General features: G+C 50.9%; 1 long non-coding RNA gene across 1 annotated transcript; it reads right to left on the reverse strand.

Annotated features, from left to right (window-relative positions):
- Nucleotides 1–610: 610 nt before the first annotated feature.
- On the reverse strand, nt 611–8,150 carry LOC141991580 (uncharacterized). The gene is made up of 3 exons (XR_012640389.1): nt 8,046–8,150; nt 6,872–7,004; nt 611–741 (listed from the first exon to the last, which is right to left on the reverse strand). It is a non-coding gene; the product is annotated as an uncharacterized LOC141991580 (long non-coding RNA).
- Between the last annotated feature and the right edge of the window lie 4,522 nt (nt 8,151–12,672).

Raw genomic sequence — 12,672 nt, forward strand, 5'->3', positions numbered from 1 at the left:
CACACACACAAAAACCCCAACCCCTGCCCCAGCCCAGAGACCCTTCCTGTACCCCAAACCCCTCATCCCTGGCCCCACCCCCAGCCAGAGCTCTCACCCCCCACACCCCAATCCCCTGCCCCAGCCTGGAATCCCCTCCCACACCCTTCACCCTCGGCTCCACCCCAGAGCCCACGCCCCCAGCTGGAACCCTCACCCTCCGCACCCCACCCCCCTGCCCCAACCCAGGACCCCCTCCTGCACTCCAAACCCCTCATCCCCGGCCCCACCCTGGAGCCTGCAGCCCCAGCCCAGAGCCTATACCCCCTCCCACACCCCAACCCTCTGCCCAGCACAGTGAAAGTGAGTGAGGGTGGGGAAGAGTGGGGAATGGGTGGGGCCTTGGAGAAGGGGTGGGGAGGTGGTGTTCAGTTTTGTGTGATTAGAAAGTTGGTAACCCTAGACCCCAGGCCCTAAACCCAGACCGGCCTTGCTGGCAGGCTGAAGGTGTGCAGCACCAGCTGCCGAGTGATGGCATGAGCCCTGCAGGAAGGGAGGATTTAACTGTCCAGTACACTCACCCCAGGTCTCCTGCTGCTCTGTTAGAGATCTGTGTGCTTTCCCACCAACAGTGCTTTAGCACCAGTTCAACGCCCCGTCTTTCCTCCCTCACAGGGATGGACTCTGAGCACACGAGGCCAGTGCAGGCACCTGCTTCCTTGTTTAGGAGGAAGAGCGTTTCCCAAGTTGCTGGGCCCGCCCCTAAAATTCAGAGAGAAAGGGGCTTGGACTCCCACAAAGGCAATTACAGAAAACCCTTTGTATCCATCCTGACTGATCTCGCTCCAATGCCGAGTGCCTAGGGCCGTCCACCCAGCTCCGCCCCCCAGCGTCCAAGTGCTTGCTGCAGACTGGTTTGGTCAGCTTAGAAGATTCTTATTTGAAGCAATCAGCACGTTCACACTTTTTGGAAGGCCGCATTCCTTGTAGGACACTGCGGCCCTGCTCAGAGCAGAACCCTGCTCTCAGATCTGCACAGCACGTCTTGGCTCTAGCAGCCCCTGCTCCCTCTGCGCTCACAGAGCTCCTTCTGGGATAGTGGGGCATTACCGCTGAGACCTGCTGTGGGCCGAGAGCTTAACCCTCAACCTCCTTCGCTCAGGACAAGGGCAACATGAGTCCTTCAAACAGCGTTTGCCAGGATGCTCCATCTCCCACCAGTGCCCGACACGCCGGCATTTCCTTTCCAATGCACTGTATTCTCACTAAGTGCATGTATCAAAGAGACTGCAATAGATCAGTGCTTGCACTACACTGCTCTTAGGCCGCTCCTGGAGCCTACAGCGCTCTAAGCTATTTCCTTTTATGACTGTATTAAAGCTGCCTCCCACCCCTTTGAAGTAGGTATTATTGCCCTATTTTGCAGATGGGGAAAACCGAGGCACAGAAAGAGGTTAACTGACTTGCCTGAGACCACACAGCAAGTCTGTGGCAGCAGCAGGGATAGAATCCAGCTCTCCTAATGCTCAAGGCTGTAGTTTACCCCTCAGACCTGAGACACCCCCCCCTTTCCACTTTAAGTGACAGCATTAGAAGAGGAAAAGACAAGTCCTACTGCTCTCAAATTCTGTTCTTTACACAGACTGTAATCCCAGAGAAGAATCAAAGAGAGAATGGAAATCTTGAACCACTGCACGTCACGTGTAATTATTGCTTCACTGGGAAACACCATGGGGCCTGATTCTGGCCTCCTGTCAGCTTTAGACTCAGTTAGCAGTGGCTTGAGGGGCGCTCGCTCTGATCTGCACTGGGATCAGCGAGAGCAGAACCAGCAGCGGGGAGATTACAAACGGTCAGCAGGTTATATGGCATAGTCAAAACACAGGCCGTGCCTTTAGCTACCCTTCCCTGCCACTGGGGAGGGGATGAGGAAGGACTTGAAAAGCCCTAACCATAGACATTGTCTGCAGCACAACAGGATATCTCATTAAAACAATCCAGCTGAATACTTAATAGGGAGATCCTGGATTTAGGGAGGTCTCCGATCAGTGAGGTTTTCAGTTAACATGCAGAAATATACATCTGTCCCAGAGGGCTGGGTTTCCTGGACTGCTAGCCCCACCACAGGGGGAAATTAGTTTTCTCCTTCATCAATGTCTGGCTCAGTCCTATGAGCTTTGGTTTTTCATCTACACAGGAGTTTTGCAGTGGGAATTGCCTCCAGGATTTTTGTATTCTCTTTTTCCCCAGCTCTCAGCCCAGCAGAGCACCAGGGGCTGCCCTCCTCGTGCTCAGTGAGTCCTCTAGGTCTGATTTAGCTAATGAGGCCTAAGTCAAAGCATAGAAGAATTCTACTCTCTTCCTAGAAGAATGCTGGCTAAGAGAGCTGTATGGTCTCCCGGACTGCGTGCTATGGAGGTTCCAGCTTTGGTTCCATAGTTGAAGTTGAGTTGAATATTGCACTTAAAGCAGGGATTCAACCACGGTATTACATACGAAAAACATGACATGTCCTCCCCAAACTTCCCAGTCTCACTAGTACTGCCAACCTCAAAAGAGCAATAATCATGAGTCAGACTGCCCCCTCCATCATAAGAATGGCCCCAAAATCTCAAATAATGTTTTTTTAGCCAATCTTTTGACTTTTTATCTTCTCCTCCACTCCTCGGCCAAAGTGTGTGTGGTCATTTCAGGTGGAAAAGACAAACTTCAGTGCACACAGATGTAAGCAGTGGTCTGAATGAGATCACCTCTGCCATCTGTTGATGAACTGGGAGGAAAAGCCTTTAGGAGCAGACCAAATTTGCACAGACACACTTACTTTGCCTAAATGATCAGCAGACCAGCCTGCTTGGCCAAAAGGATCAATTTCAGTTGTTTTGAGTTAAAATTCACTATAATCTTTGATGCAGGGGTAATGCAATGTTGCTATCCCTGTTGTATGAGCAAAGGGCAGCAGAACTGTATTCAATATGTCCTAATTGCCGGGGGGAGGGGTCCCCCTAATTTAACCTCACTTCCTAAGCAGGGGGTAATGATGCCAAATCCAAGCGAATGGGGGTGAGATAGGTATTCCTGCATAGTAGTGTGGACTCTGGTTAAAGAGTTCCAAAAGCTGTTTGGCCCTCTCCCTCCAGTTGCTAACTTTCACGCGGTAAATAAGCACCCGACTTTCACAATAATCAAACTAATCCCATTTCAAAACAAGGCTAAAACAAGCCAATCTCTAAGAACCCCAACACTCAATGTGACTAGATCCTCCCAGCATGTAGTCTGGAACTGTGGTGGGCCCACTGTGCACCCTGACTCTCTCTTCCCCCTTGCCCCTGCTTGCCCCCACCCTTGCCCCTGTTTGTTGGGAGCCGATCAAAAAAAAAGACGCAACAAGCTACAAGCTCAACAAGCTACAAGCCAAAAACTAGCCAACAAGCAACTCACAAGCCAATTAAGCCAAAAACAAGCCCAATTTCTGCATTTTTTTCATGGATTTGGCATGTCTGTCTCTCTCCAGTGTTCAAAGAGCTGAAATCACCAATAAGCTGGCTGGGGGGCTGAGCCTTAGATCTGGTGTGGGACCATGTTCTGGTGAAAGACAATACAGAGGAGGTGGCACCGGTGGGGTTCCCCACTATCCCATGAAATAACTAAGAGCTGAAGTCCTTAAACTAGATGGAGGAACCTCCAGATACGGCACTGCAGCAACACAGAGGTGACAGCAATGGCCCGGTGCTGGCAACCAGTGACAGAGGGTGTGCCATCGCTCTCCTCTGGGGTGGGAGATGTACCCACCTGAATGTATCCCTGGGCTCTGGGACTTCACTGACTTCAGACAACAAACTGTGAGTAGGGGGCAGCAGAGGGAAAAGGGGAGTGATGTGACCCTGAGAACACCCCAGTGCTAGCTGGCACACTGTCAAGGTTGAGCTGCGTTGACACAGTTGTGGGGTTCAGGATTGGGATAGCAGGAGCTAGTACAGATGTACTGGCTGAGTAAGAATGAGGCTTGATATTTGCACTGTGACTTCCCCCACACTAGCCCTGGCTCAGGCAGCATCCTGTTCCTTTGTCATGGTTAATAATAATTGTGTTGTTTGCCAACTGATACTAATTAACGAGCTGGGGGTAACAGGGTTCTTGGGCCAGAATCGGGATCCACAGAATTAAAAGTGATACATTCAGTATCTTGTAGGAAACCTCCATCGTGTACGGCAAAGTTCCTCCCACTGAGGGCAAAGCAAAGCTTTGGTGACTTCTATTAAAACAATCAGTGAAAGCCAAAGAGATCCAAACCACATAAACAGCCAGCAGTACTACAGTATTATATCTTCACGCCCTTCCTTGGCCATTTTGGAAGGGGTGGGGGGAGGGGACGCGCCGGGCAGAGGCCATTTTGGGAGGGATGTGCCAGGCAGAGGCCATTGTCAAGATTGAAGCTGGCCTTGCCAGAATCCCAGTTTGGAGACTCAAACCCTCCAAGCTCAGGGGAGATCTTGGGCCCTGCCCCGCTGCACATCATTCATCTCCTCCAACCTGCTGCTGGGAAATCACGGGACAGGCTCAGGACAGTGACCTATCTCCACAGTGAGTGGTGGGTGTGGGGGGCCCCCTGGACACACCTGAAAGGGATTGCCAGAGGGTGGATGCTCAGTGCTTCTGTACCAGCAGTCCCCTTTCAGGTGTCTCAGTTTGGGCACCCCAAATTCCTGGCCATTTGAACCATCTTGCCATTGTAATACAAGCAGGCAGATAACTCCATATTTGCTACTGACTCCTTCCCCTCTGGGAGCAAGGGGAGTGGAGCAGGCAAAGAGGACAGAGGGGTCAGGAACTGCGCATCAGCCCTGGGAAAGCGATCCCTGGTTCTGTCCTCATCTCAGTTAGAGCATCAGTTGTTACCACCAGAGGGCACTGAATTGATATACCTTTCTCAGGGAGGGCTTTGCTGGAGAGGGAGGCCTGGAAACACTCTGTTAATGGGTGGCCTGCAACTCCTGGGTATTTATGCGGAGTGACCCAGCCATGACAGATAAGGAGCCTGTACCACTCCCTGCTCCTCCGCCTCATTGTCCTTCATGGCATGCAGGAGACCAATATGATCAGTCTGGAGGTTAAACACACACATAAATCACCCAGAGCAGCCGCCAAATCTACTGAGGACACGACCTGTGTGTGTGAATTCAGTGCTGCTTCAGCGGGCAGTGCTGGAGAATGGCATTCATTCTCCGTAGGAGAGCAACACCATGGGGCAGAGCCCTGTGCTTCCTCAGCGCTGACCTGGGCATCTCTAGGGTGGAAGGGGACAGTAGTTCAATCTTTAAGCTCTTTAAATCCTTGGCTTGTCTGCTGAGGCCGCTAATCAGAGGGACAAATTGCTCTGGCAGTGGAGCTAGGTAGAACAGTTTCAGTGAAGCGTGCTTCTGCTGGGGAATGCCGTTTGCTGAAATTGAAATCTTTTGCAGAGACATATCGATTTTAAGGCCATTTTGGATGGAAGGCTTCCCAAGCTGCCGGCTGGACTCTCTGGTCAATTCAAATAGAAAACCAGACAATTTCATTCCGTAAATGGACATTTCAACAAAATTCCATTTTGCAAAAGCTTTGGAAAGGGGTTGTTTTCAATCCACATCGGAACAAGTACACATGTCAAAGCCTAGAAAGTCTTCGCTAAGTGGAATTGTTGGTCTCCGCCCAGCTAGAAGCAGGTCAAGGAATAGCACCACCAGCTTATATCACATAAGCCACCTAACTGGCATCAGCTGATAGCAACTTTCACTCAATACCGATCTGGGCTGAGTAGAAGGACCTGATCCTGAAAGTCACCCACCCAATGGACTCCTTCACATGGAAAGGAATGACATGATGGGGTCATCAGTGACCTGGAGGCCTGGATCCTATTACCAATGGAGATACAAAACAATTTTCAATCACGCCTAAAATAAAGTTTATAATTTGAATGTAGTTTGCAGTGACAGCAATTGTGAATGATTGATTGCTGCATATGTATACTGTGAGAGTTCAAAACTCTGTAAGCGATACATGGGTCTCATTCTCTCACCAACACAGGTATAAATCAGGAGTAACTCTGCTGAAGTCAATGGGCCTGGTTCTTCTCTGCCTTGCCCCTTTTATTGTATAAGTGATACCTGCACAAAGTCAGTGGCCAGCCCTACTGAACTGATCTGCTACTGTTTTGCCTGGAAGCCTTGTGCTAGTATGTGAGGAAGGGAAAGTAATTCAAAGAGGTATTGAAACCTTGGTTAGCCTGCTGTGATTTACAAGGTCACGTTAATCATTATTTACTAGAGGGTTTCCTACGCCATTGTTCCTGTAGCCTGAGCTCACTGCACCCATCAGGGTCTCCTGCTTGGTTGATTGGCTGGCTGGCATGCAGCCTGCCTGCTGGGTTTCCAATGAAAACTTCATCCAAATCAACACGTTCCCCTAACCGTATGTGTCTCTTCCCCCATTGCCCCTCCTCAGGACCCAGAAGCTCCCCAGCAGGATTAGAACCTTACGTAAATCCACCAGCCACTCGATGTTAGTGGAAATTAGGCTGTTCCTGCCATGGTCTTCACTCCCCTGGCCAGTGCCCATTTGGCTGCAGCACCAAACGGCGCGGTTTAGATGAACATAAACTGTTGTGACTAGGCAAAGGTAAATGATGCTGCCTGAGCCAGGGCTAGTGTGGAGGGAGTCACAGTGCAAATATCCGGCCTCATTCTTTCTCAGCCAGTACATCTGTACCAGCTCCGGCTATCCCAGTCCTGAACCCCCCAACTGTGTCAACGCAGCTCAGACCTGACCTGCTGTTTCATTGGCTGACTCATGTCAACCAATGGGATTGCAGTACGCAAATGAACTGGAGGGAGGGCGTAGTGACTGGCTGCATTACCTTGGATGTCACAATGCTCCTTCGCTTGCAGTACCAAATGGGCGGGGTGTGGAAATCAGGCTTTTCCAGGGTGCTGGTTTTCCGATGGTTCCCAGAATCAACAGGGCTCTTCCCACCAATCCCAGCACGTTCCCTGAAATTGTGGAACTGATCGGACGGGGTTTGCGCAAGTTATCGTGTTACAGACAGACACGCAGAGAAATGCTGCTGAGGGGACTGCCAAGCCTCACTTCGCTCAGCCAGCGAGTGTTAGAACCTGGCCCCACACCCCACCGTATGGTCACCAGTCTGTTGTGAGTGGACCCAATCATTGGGTCCCACATGGTTCCAAGCCAGCTGCATCTGGACTGAGGTTAGTCTAGCTCTGGGTCTACAGGACACACACCCTGGCTCAGACTTCTTGTCTGAGAGCCTTCCCTGGACTGTGGGGCACTGCCTCTCAGCCATCTTGGATTCTGACTTCAGTGTCTGAGACCTCCAAACCCTCTAGTTGCCTGCACACACTTCCCCAGAGCTCCACCTAAGCTGTGGTCTCTCTGGGCTTCTAGTTTAACCCCTTCAGGGACAAGGTGGCAGGAACACAGGGTTAGCAAAGGAATTTCTTAACCACAGTAACTTTACTCTTAATGTAACTCAAGTTACAGATCTTTGAAAACAACCAATAATCCTGAGACACCATCTCCCAAGTCTGAGCTCACCCCTTCTGAGAGTCTGAGGGTTGTCAGCTTTTCAGGCTGGGCAGCGTCCCTCCTGCCCTCTCTCTCTCCTGCATGTTCTGCTTCCATATGGTGATGGTCAGTCCCCTGCAGCCCTCTCTTAAGTAGACACTCCGTCTCTTTGTCAGGTGCTCCACTGAGACGCGCCAGCCAACCCTCTGCCCCAGCCATGTCTGACCCGCCTGCGGGCTATTGCATTAATTTAGATGGAATATATGGGCCCAAATAATCAAAGTTGTTAACATAACACTGTCACAGTCCTACACTAACACTACTAAACAAGGTATGGGGTTCGGTATACAGAGACCTCAGCCTGCTTAGTACCATGGCAAAAACACCATGAAACATCCATTTAACTTTTTGCTAAAGATACAGAAAAGAAGGGAAAATTGTTAAAGCATTAAAGAATTAAATCAGGCTTTCGTTTTACCAGCATCCCTTGTTTCCTTTCCCCTTACCTGGAGCGAGTTTTTAGAAGGAATCCCCTCCCCTTGTTTGACAGTCTTAGACGGTATCAAAGATGGTAATAACTGTCCTTTTGGAGGAAATGAGATGAAATTAGCAGAGACGGGCTAGAGCTGCTGTTGCTGTTCTTGCTAAAGTTCAATTCCATTTCCTAAGAAGACAAAACCAGATGAACACACACAAAGGGGAGAGAAAAGACCAACAAAGATAGAAAATGTGGCTTCTGTCTCTGGTGTTGACTTTCACATGTAACCTCACTGCTGGAAAAACAAATGGTCTTACAAGCCATGCTCAGACCTGGAAACTTGTCCCAGCATCAGGCTGCTTTTGGCAATGCTGTTAGTTGCCTTTCTGCTCACAGGCTCCCAGCATTGTTTCAAAATATACAGTCCTGCCAGGCTCAGCCGGCTTTCATTAGACAGAAGGAAAGAGGTGAGCGATAGAAAGAGAAGATATGGTGGGGAAGGAAAAGGACACATGTGGAGGGGCAGACAACGTCTCACAACCCAGGTGGTGGTTATGGTTCAGCCAGAGCTGGGGGAGGTGGTGATGGCATCTGGGTCTGTCACTCTGGCCCAGTCTGGTCAGGATCTCTCAGGATCAGGATGATGAAGGCCCAGGAGATGGAGTGGTGCACCCATATGGTGATGCTTGCATAACAGATCTATACGTCCCAGAGCTACCAGCTGCAACGCTGCCACTAAACATCTCACACCAGCCTGCAACAGGAATGGAAGAAGGACCAGCCATATGGGGCCAGTGGACTTCTTGGCCCTAATGCTGAGCTATGGCTTTGTCTAGCATTGCACTTTACATACCTATTTACAGCAATTGCAAGGCAGACTGCGGCTAGCCACAGTGCACTTTGAATGAACAAACGAAGACAAATCTCTAACAGATGCAGCATGGGAGGTGACATAGGGGGTCACGTAATAAACTCCCAGGTGTCTCCTGCTCATGTGTTGAACACCTGTGACGTGCTGGCAGGGCTCAGATGGGACTTGTACAGTTAGAGGCCTGCGTAAAAGCATTGCATTGAGAAACAATGGGCTTGATTCTTACCTCCCTCATACCCATTTTACACCAGTCAAGCTTCATTGGTGTGAATGGGGCTGCTCCTGATTTACACCGGTAGAAGGGAGAGCAAAACCAAGCCTGATGTAATTAAAGCGTTTTCAGTACTTTCATTTAAAAATAGAAACTGACTTTTTCTGGAAAACCAGTTCCTTTGACCTAGGCTAGGGGTACTAGAAGGGGGCTCAGCCCACCAGTAGTTTTAAAGCAGTTTTTTTCAAATCACTGTAGTGGCTTCCGAGTTTTGAGAGGCCAGGATTGTTGTGTCAATCCCACACACCTCCTCCTGCTCCAGACTGGTGTACCCAGTATGTCAGCTCTTCCCAAGGGCTGGCCTTTAATTGACAGAACATTTGTCATTGCTACTGCTGCCTCCAGCTTGATTCTCAGATCCCAGGCTGAGCTTGTAGGTGTGGCAGTTAGGAAAATACATCTGTTCGCCTGTAACCTGAGCGGACACAGGGCCCGATTCTCCACTGGCCCGCACAGTATTTAGTCACTAGTTGGTGTAAATCGCTACCAGAGCAGCACAGCAGCTTCTTGCGTGCGCACTGCACTGCTGTATATAACTACACGAGGTGCAGGGCAGTGGGAAATCAGGCCTGAGGTTGGGAAGTCAGAGAGGGACAGTCACCCTGAATCCCACACAGTTTTCACCCAGTCCCTTTTCAGAGCAGAGCTGCATTTGAAGGAGGTTTCAGTTGGGTGAATATTAGAGATGAGCCTGAACCAAAGTCCCACATCTAAATACCTCCCACTTATGTGAGGGTTCACATCTGGATCTGGACTTCATCTCGAGCCCATCTCTGTAATGGGCCACGCCATCATTCAGACCCCAGCAGCCAGCAAAGATTAGATCTGGACACAAACTTCGCAGCCCAGCTCTAGCACTTCTCACTTCTCCCATCTCTTGGGTGATTTTTTCCCCCTCCAATCTTTGAACAGCTTCTGAACATTCTCAAGGCTGCTTCTTCAGATTATTAAACCTATAGTGACCTCTTACACAGAGGTGAAAGTAAGCCACTACGATCCGGTACGGCGTACCAGCAAGAGCCAGTGCGCCATACCAGACCAGCTTCCCCAGGTGGTGATTTAAATCACCCAGCCCTTTAAACCACCACCAGAGCCCTTGGCCGCGGCTGCTATGCCAGGGCTCTGGCAGTGGGCCTCGGTCAGCAATTTAAGGGCCCAAGGCTCCGCTGCGGTAGCTGAGGCTGGAGCCCCAGGCCCTTTAAATGACTCCCAAGCCCCAGGGCTCCCAGCCACCTCTGCAGCTGGTAGCTCCCACAGTGATTTAAAGGGCCCGGGGCTCCCAGCCGCCACTACCACAACTGGAGCCCCGGGCCCTTTAAATCACTGTGGTGAAGGGCGGGGTCCTTTAAATCTTGATTTAAAGGGCCCGGGGCTCTAAAGGCCCCACCTCTTCTGGTTGAGGCCCTGCCCCTTCTGGTCAAGGCTCCACCCCCTGATCAGGACTCCAGCGCACCGGTAAGTCCTTTAAGTTACTTTCACCCCTGCTCTTACATGTACTAAATATCAATTTTGTCAGTGTAACCCATGCACCTAATAGGGAGATATCTCTTTAGGAGACCCGTTTCGGCGGGGTAGGAGTGAGTTGTGTCTGAGTCATTGTTGATAGGCAGATTTAGCCCTGCACATCCATAAATTTCTGGAATTGGGTGTGGTAGTTTGGGGTCAGCTCCAATAGGTTCCCTGTTGTGGGGTCAGACTCCAGGAGGACAACTAGTCAGGGCAGCTGCTTTGCACAAGGCCGTATGCCCTGTGTGGACTGCAGGGAAGCTGAGCCCAGGGGGAGCAGAAAGCAGGCTGGTTTCCCTAATGCTGAAGCATCTTGCAGCAGGTTTTTTTTTAAACTCTATACACTTAACGGACTGATTGGTTAATCAGTTACCTGACTGGCTAGCAGTGATTTCAGCAGAGGAAGAGTCTGCCTGGATGCCAGCTGAAGATTCCTACAAGCAAGTGGAGGGAAGATGTTTTAGACTCAGCAGACTGTATAGATTTGGTGATCAAAGACTCTAACTGAGACATACAAGCTCCCTACGCTTTTGGGAACTCTGTTTCTTCTCACTGTGTTTCTGTGGCGACTGACCTGTTCAGATTTTAATTTGTTTTCTTTATGTATGTTTATGTATAACTGTGAAGATAATGTCTGTGAACTATACAATAGCCATGTTATATTGTAAAAATTACATTACTGTTTGTTTCTTTATCATAAGATTTTACTTAAATTCGTTTCTTTTGTTCCTTTTGGGATTTGGACGTGGGGAGGTTGACCCTGACCAATCCTTGCTGAAAATCCATAGAGACTAAATTCTGGGTCTCCGGCTGCTTTTCTAGGGGAGGCGTTGGGTTTTTTTAGGCTCTGGAGAAGGGCAATGCAGTGAACTCTAACCCAGTGGTTTTCAAACTTCCTTTCTGGCGACCCAGTTGAAGAAAATTGTTGATGCCCACAACCTAACGGAGCTGGGGATGAGGGGTTTTGGGTCGGGGGGGGCTCAGGGCTGGGGCAGAGGGTAGGGCTGGGACTGAGGGGTTCAGGGTGTGGGAGGGGGCTCTGGGCTGGGCAGGGGGTTGCGGTGCGGAAGGGGGTCAGGATTCTGGGCTGGGGATGCAGGCTCTGGGGTGGGGCCAGAGATGAGGGGTTTGGGGTGCAGGAAGGGGCTTTGGGTTTGGGGGGCACTCAGGGCTGGGGCAGGGGATTGGGGTGCAGGGTTGGGGCACAGGCTTACCTCGGGCAGCTCCCAGTCAGTGGCGCAGTGGGGGTGCTAAGGCAGGCGTCCTGCGTGTCCTGGCACTGCGGACCACGATGCGCCCCGGAAGCGGCCAGCAGCAGGTCTGGTTCCTAGGCGGAAGCGCACAAGCCTCTCCACGTGGCTCCTGCCCCAGGCACTGCCCCCCCAGCTCAGCCAATGGGAGTGTGGAGCCAATGCTCAGGGAGAGGGCAGCACATGGAGCCCCGTGGACCCCCCTGCCTAGGAGCCAGACCTGCTGCTGGCCGCTTCCAGGGTGCAGCGCCGTGTCAAAACAGGTAGGAACTAGCCTGCCTTAGCTGGGCAGCACCGCCGATGGGACTTTTAACGGCCCAGTGAGCAGTGCTGACCAGAGCCACCGCAACCCAGTGCCTTACATTCCACGCCCCGTACTGGCTCGCGACCCGCAGTTTGAAAACCACTGCTCTAGCCCATCCAAAAGTTACACCAGCACAGCTAGATAAATAAAGCAGGCCCATGCAGTGAGACTCTAGAAAATCCTAAGGTCAGGATGCACTTCCCATGGAGAGGGAGGCTGTTTGCCAAAGACCCCACACCACCAGTGCACGCCTGTGCTTAGAAGGCATGACTAAGATTTCAGGCTAATTGAGCCTTCCTCGATCCCAAGCAGTTCATCTGTAGCTTGCTTAGAACTGCAGTGGATCTGAGAAGTGTTGATTACGTGCAGGAGGAGGAACATCCTCCAGCACCAAACAGCACAGGCTGGGAAGGAGGAGGAGCAGCGGCTAGGAGGACACTTGGTGAGCCATTA

This window comes from Natator depressus, chromosome 7 (genome assembly GCF_965152275.1).
Source record: "Natator depressus isolate rNatDep1 chromosome 7, rNatDep2.hap1, whole genome shotgun sequence".
Taxonomy (NCBI): Eukaryota; Metazoa; Chordata; order Testudines; family Cheloniidae; genus Natator; species Natator depressus.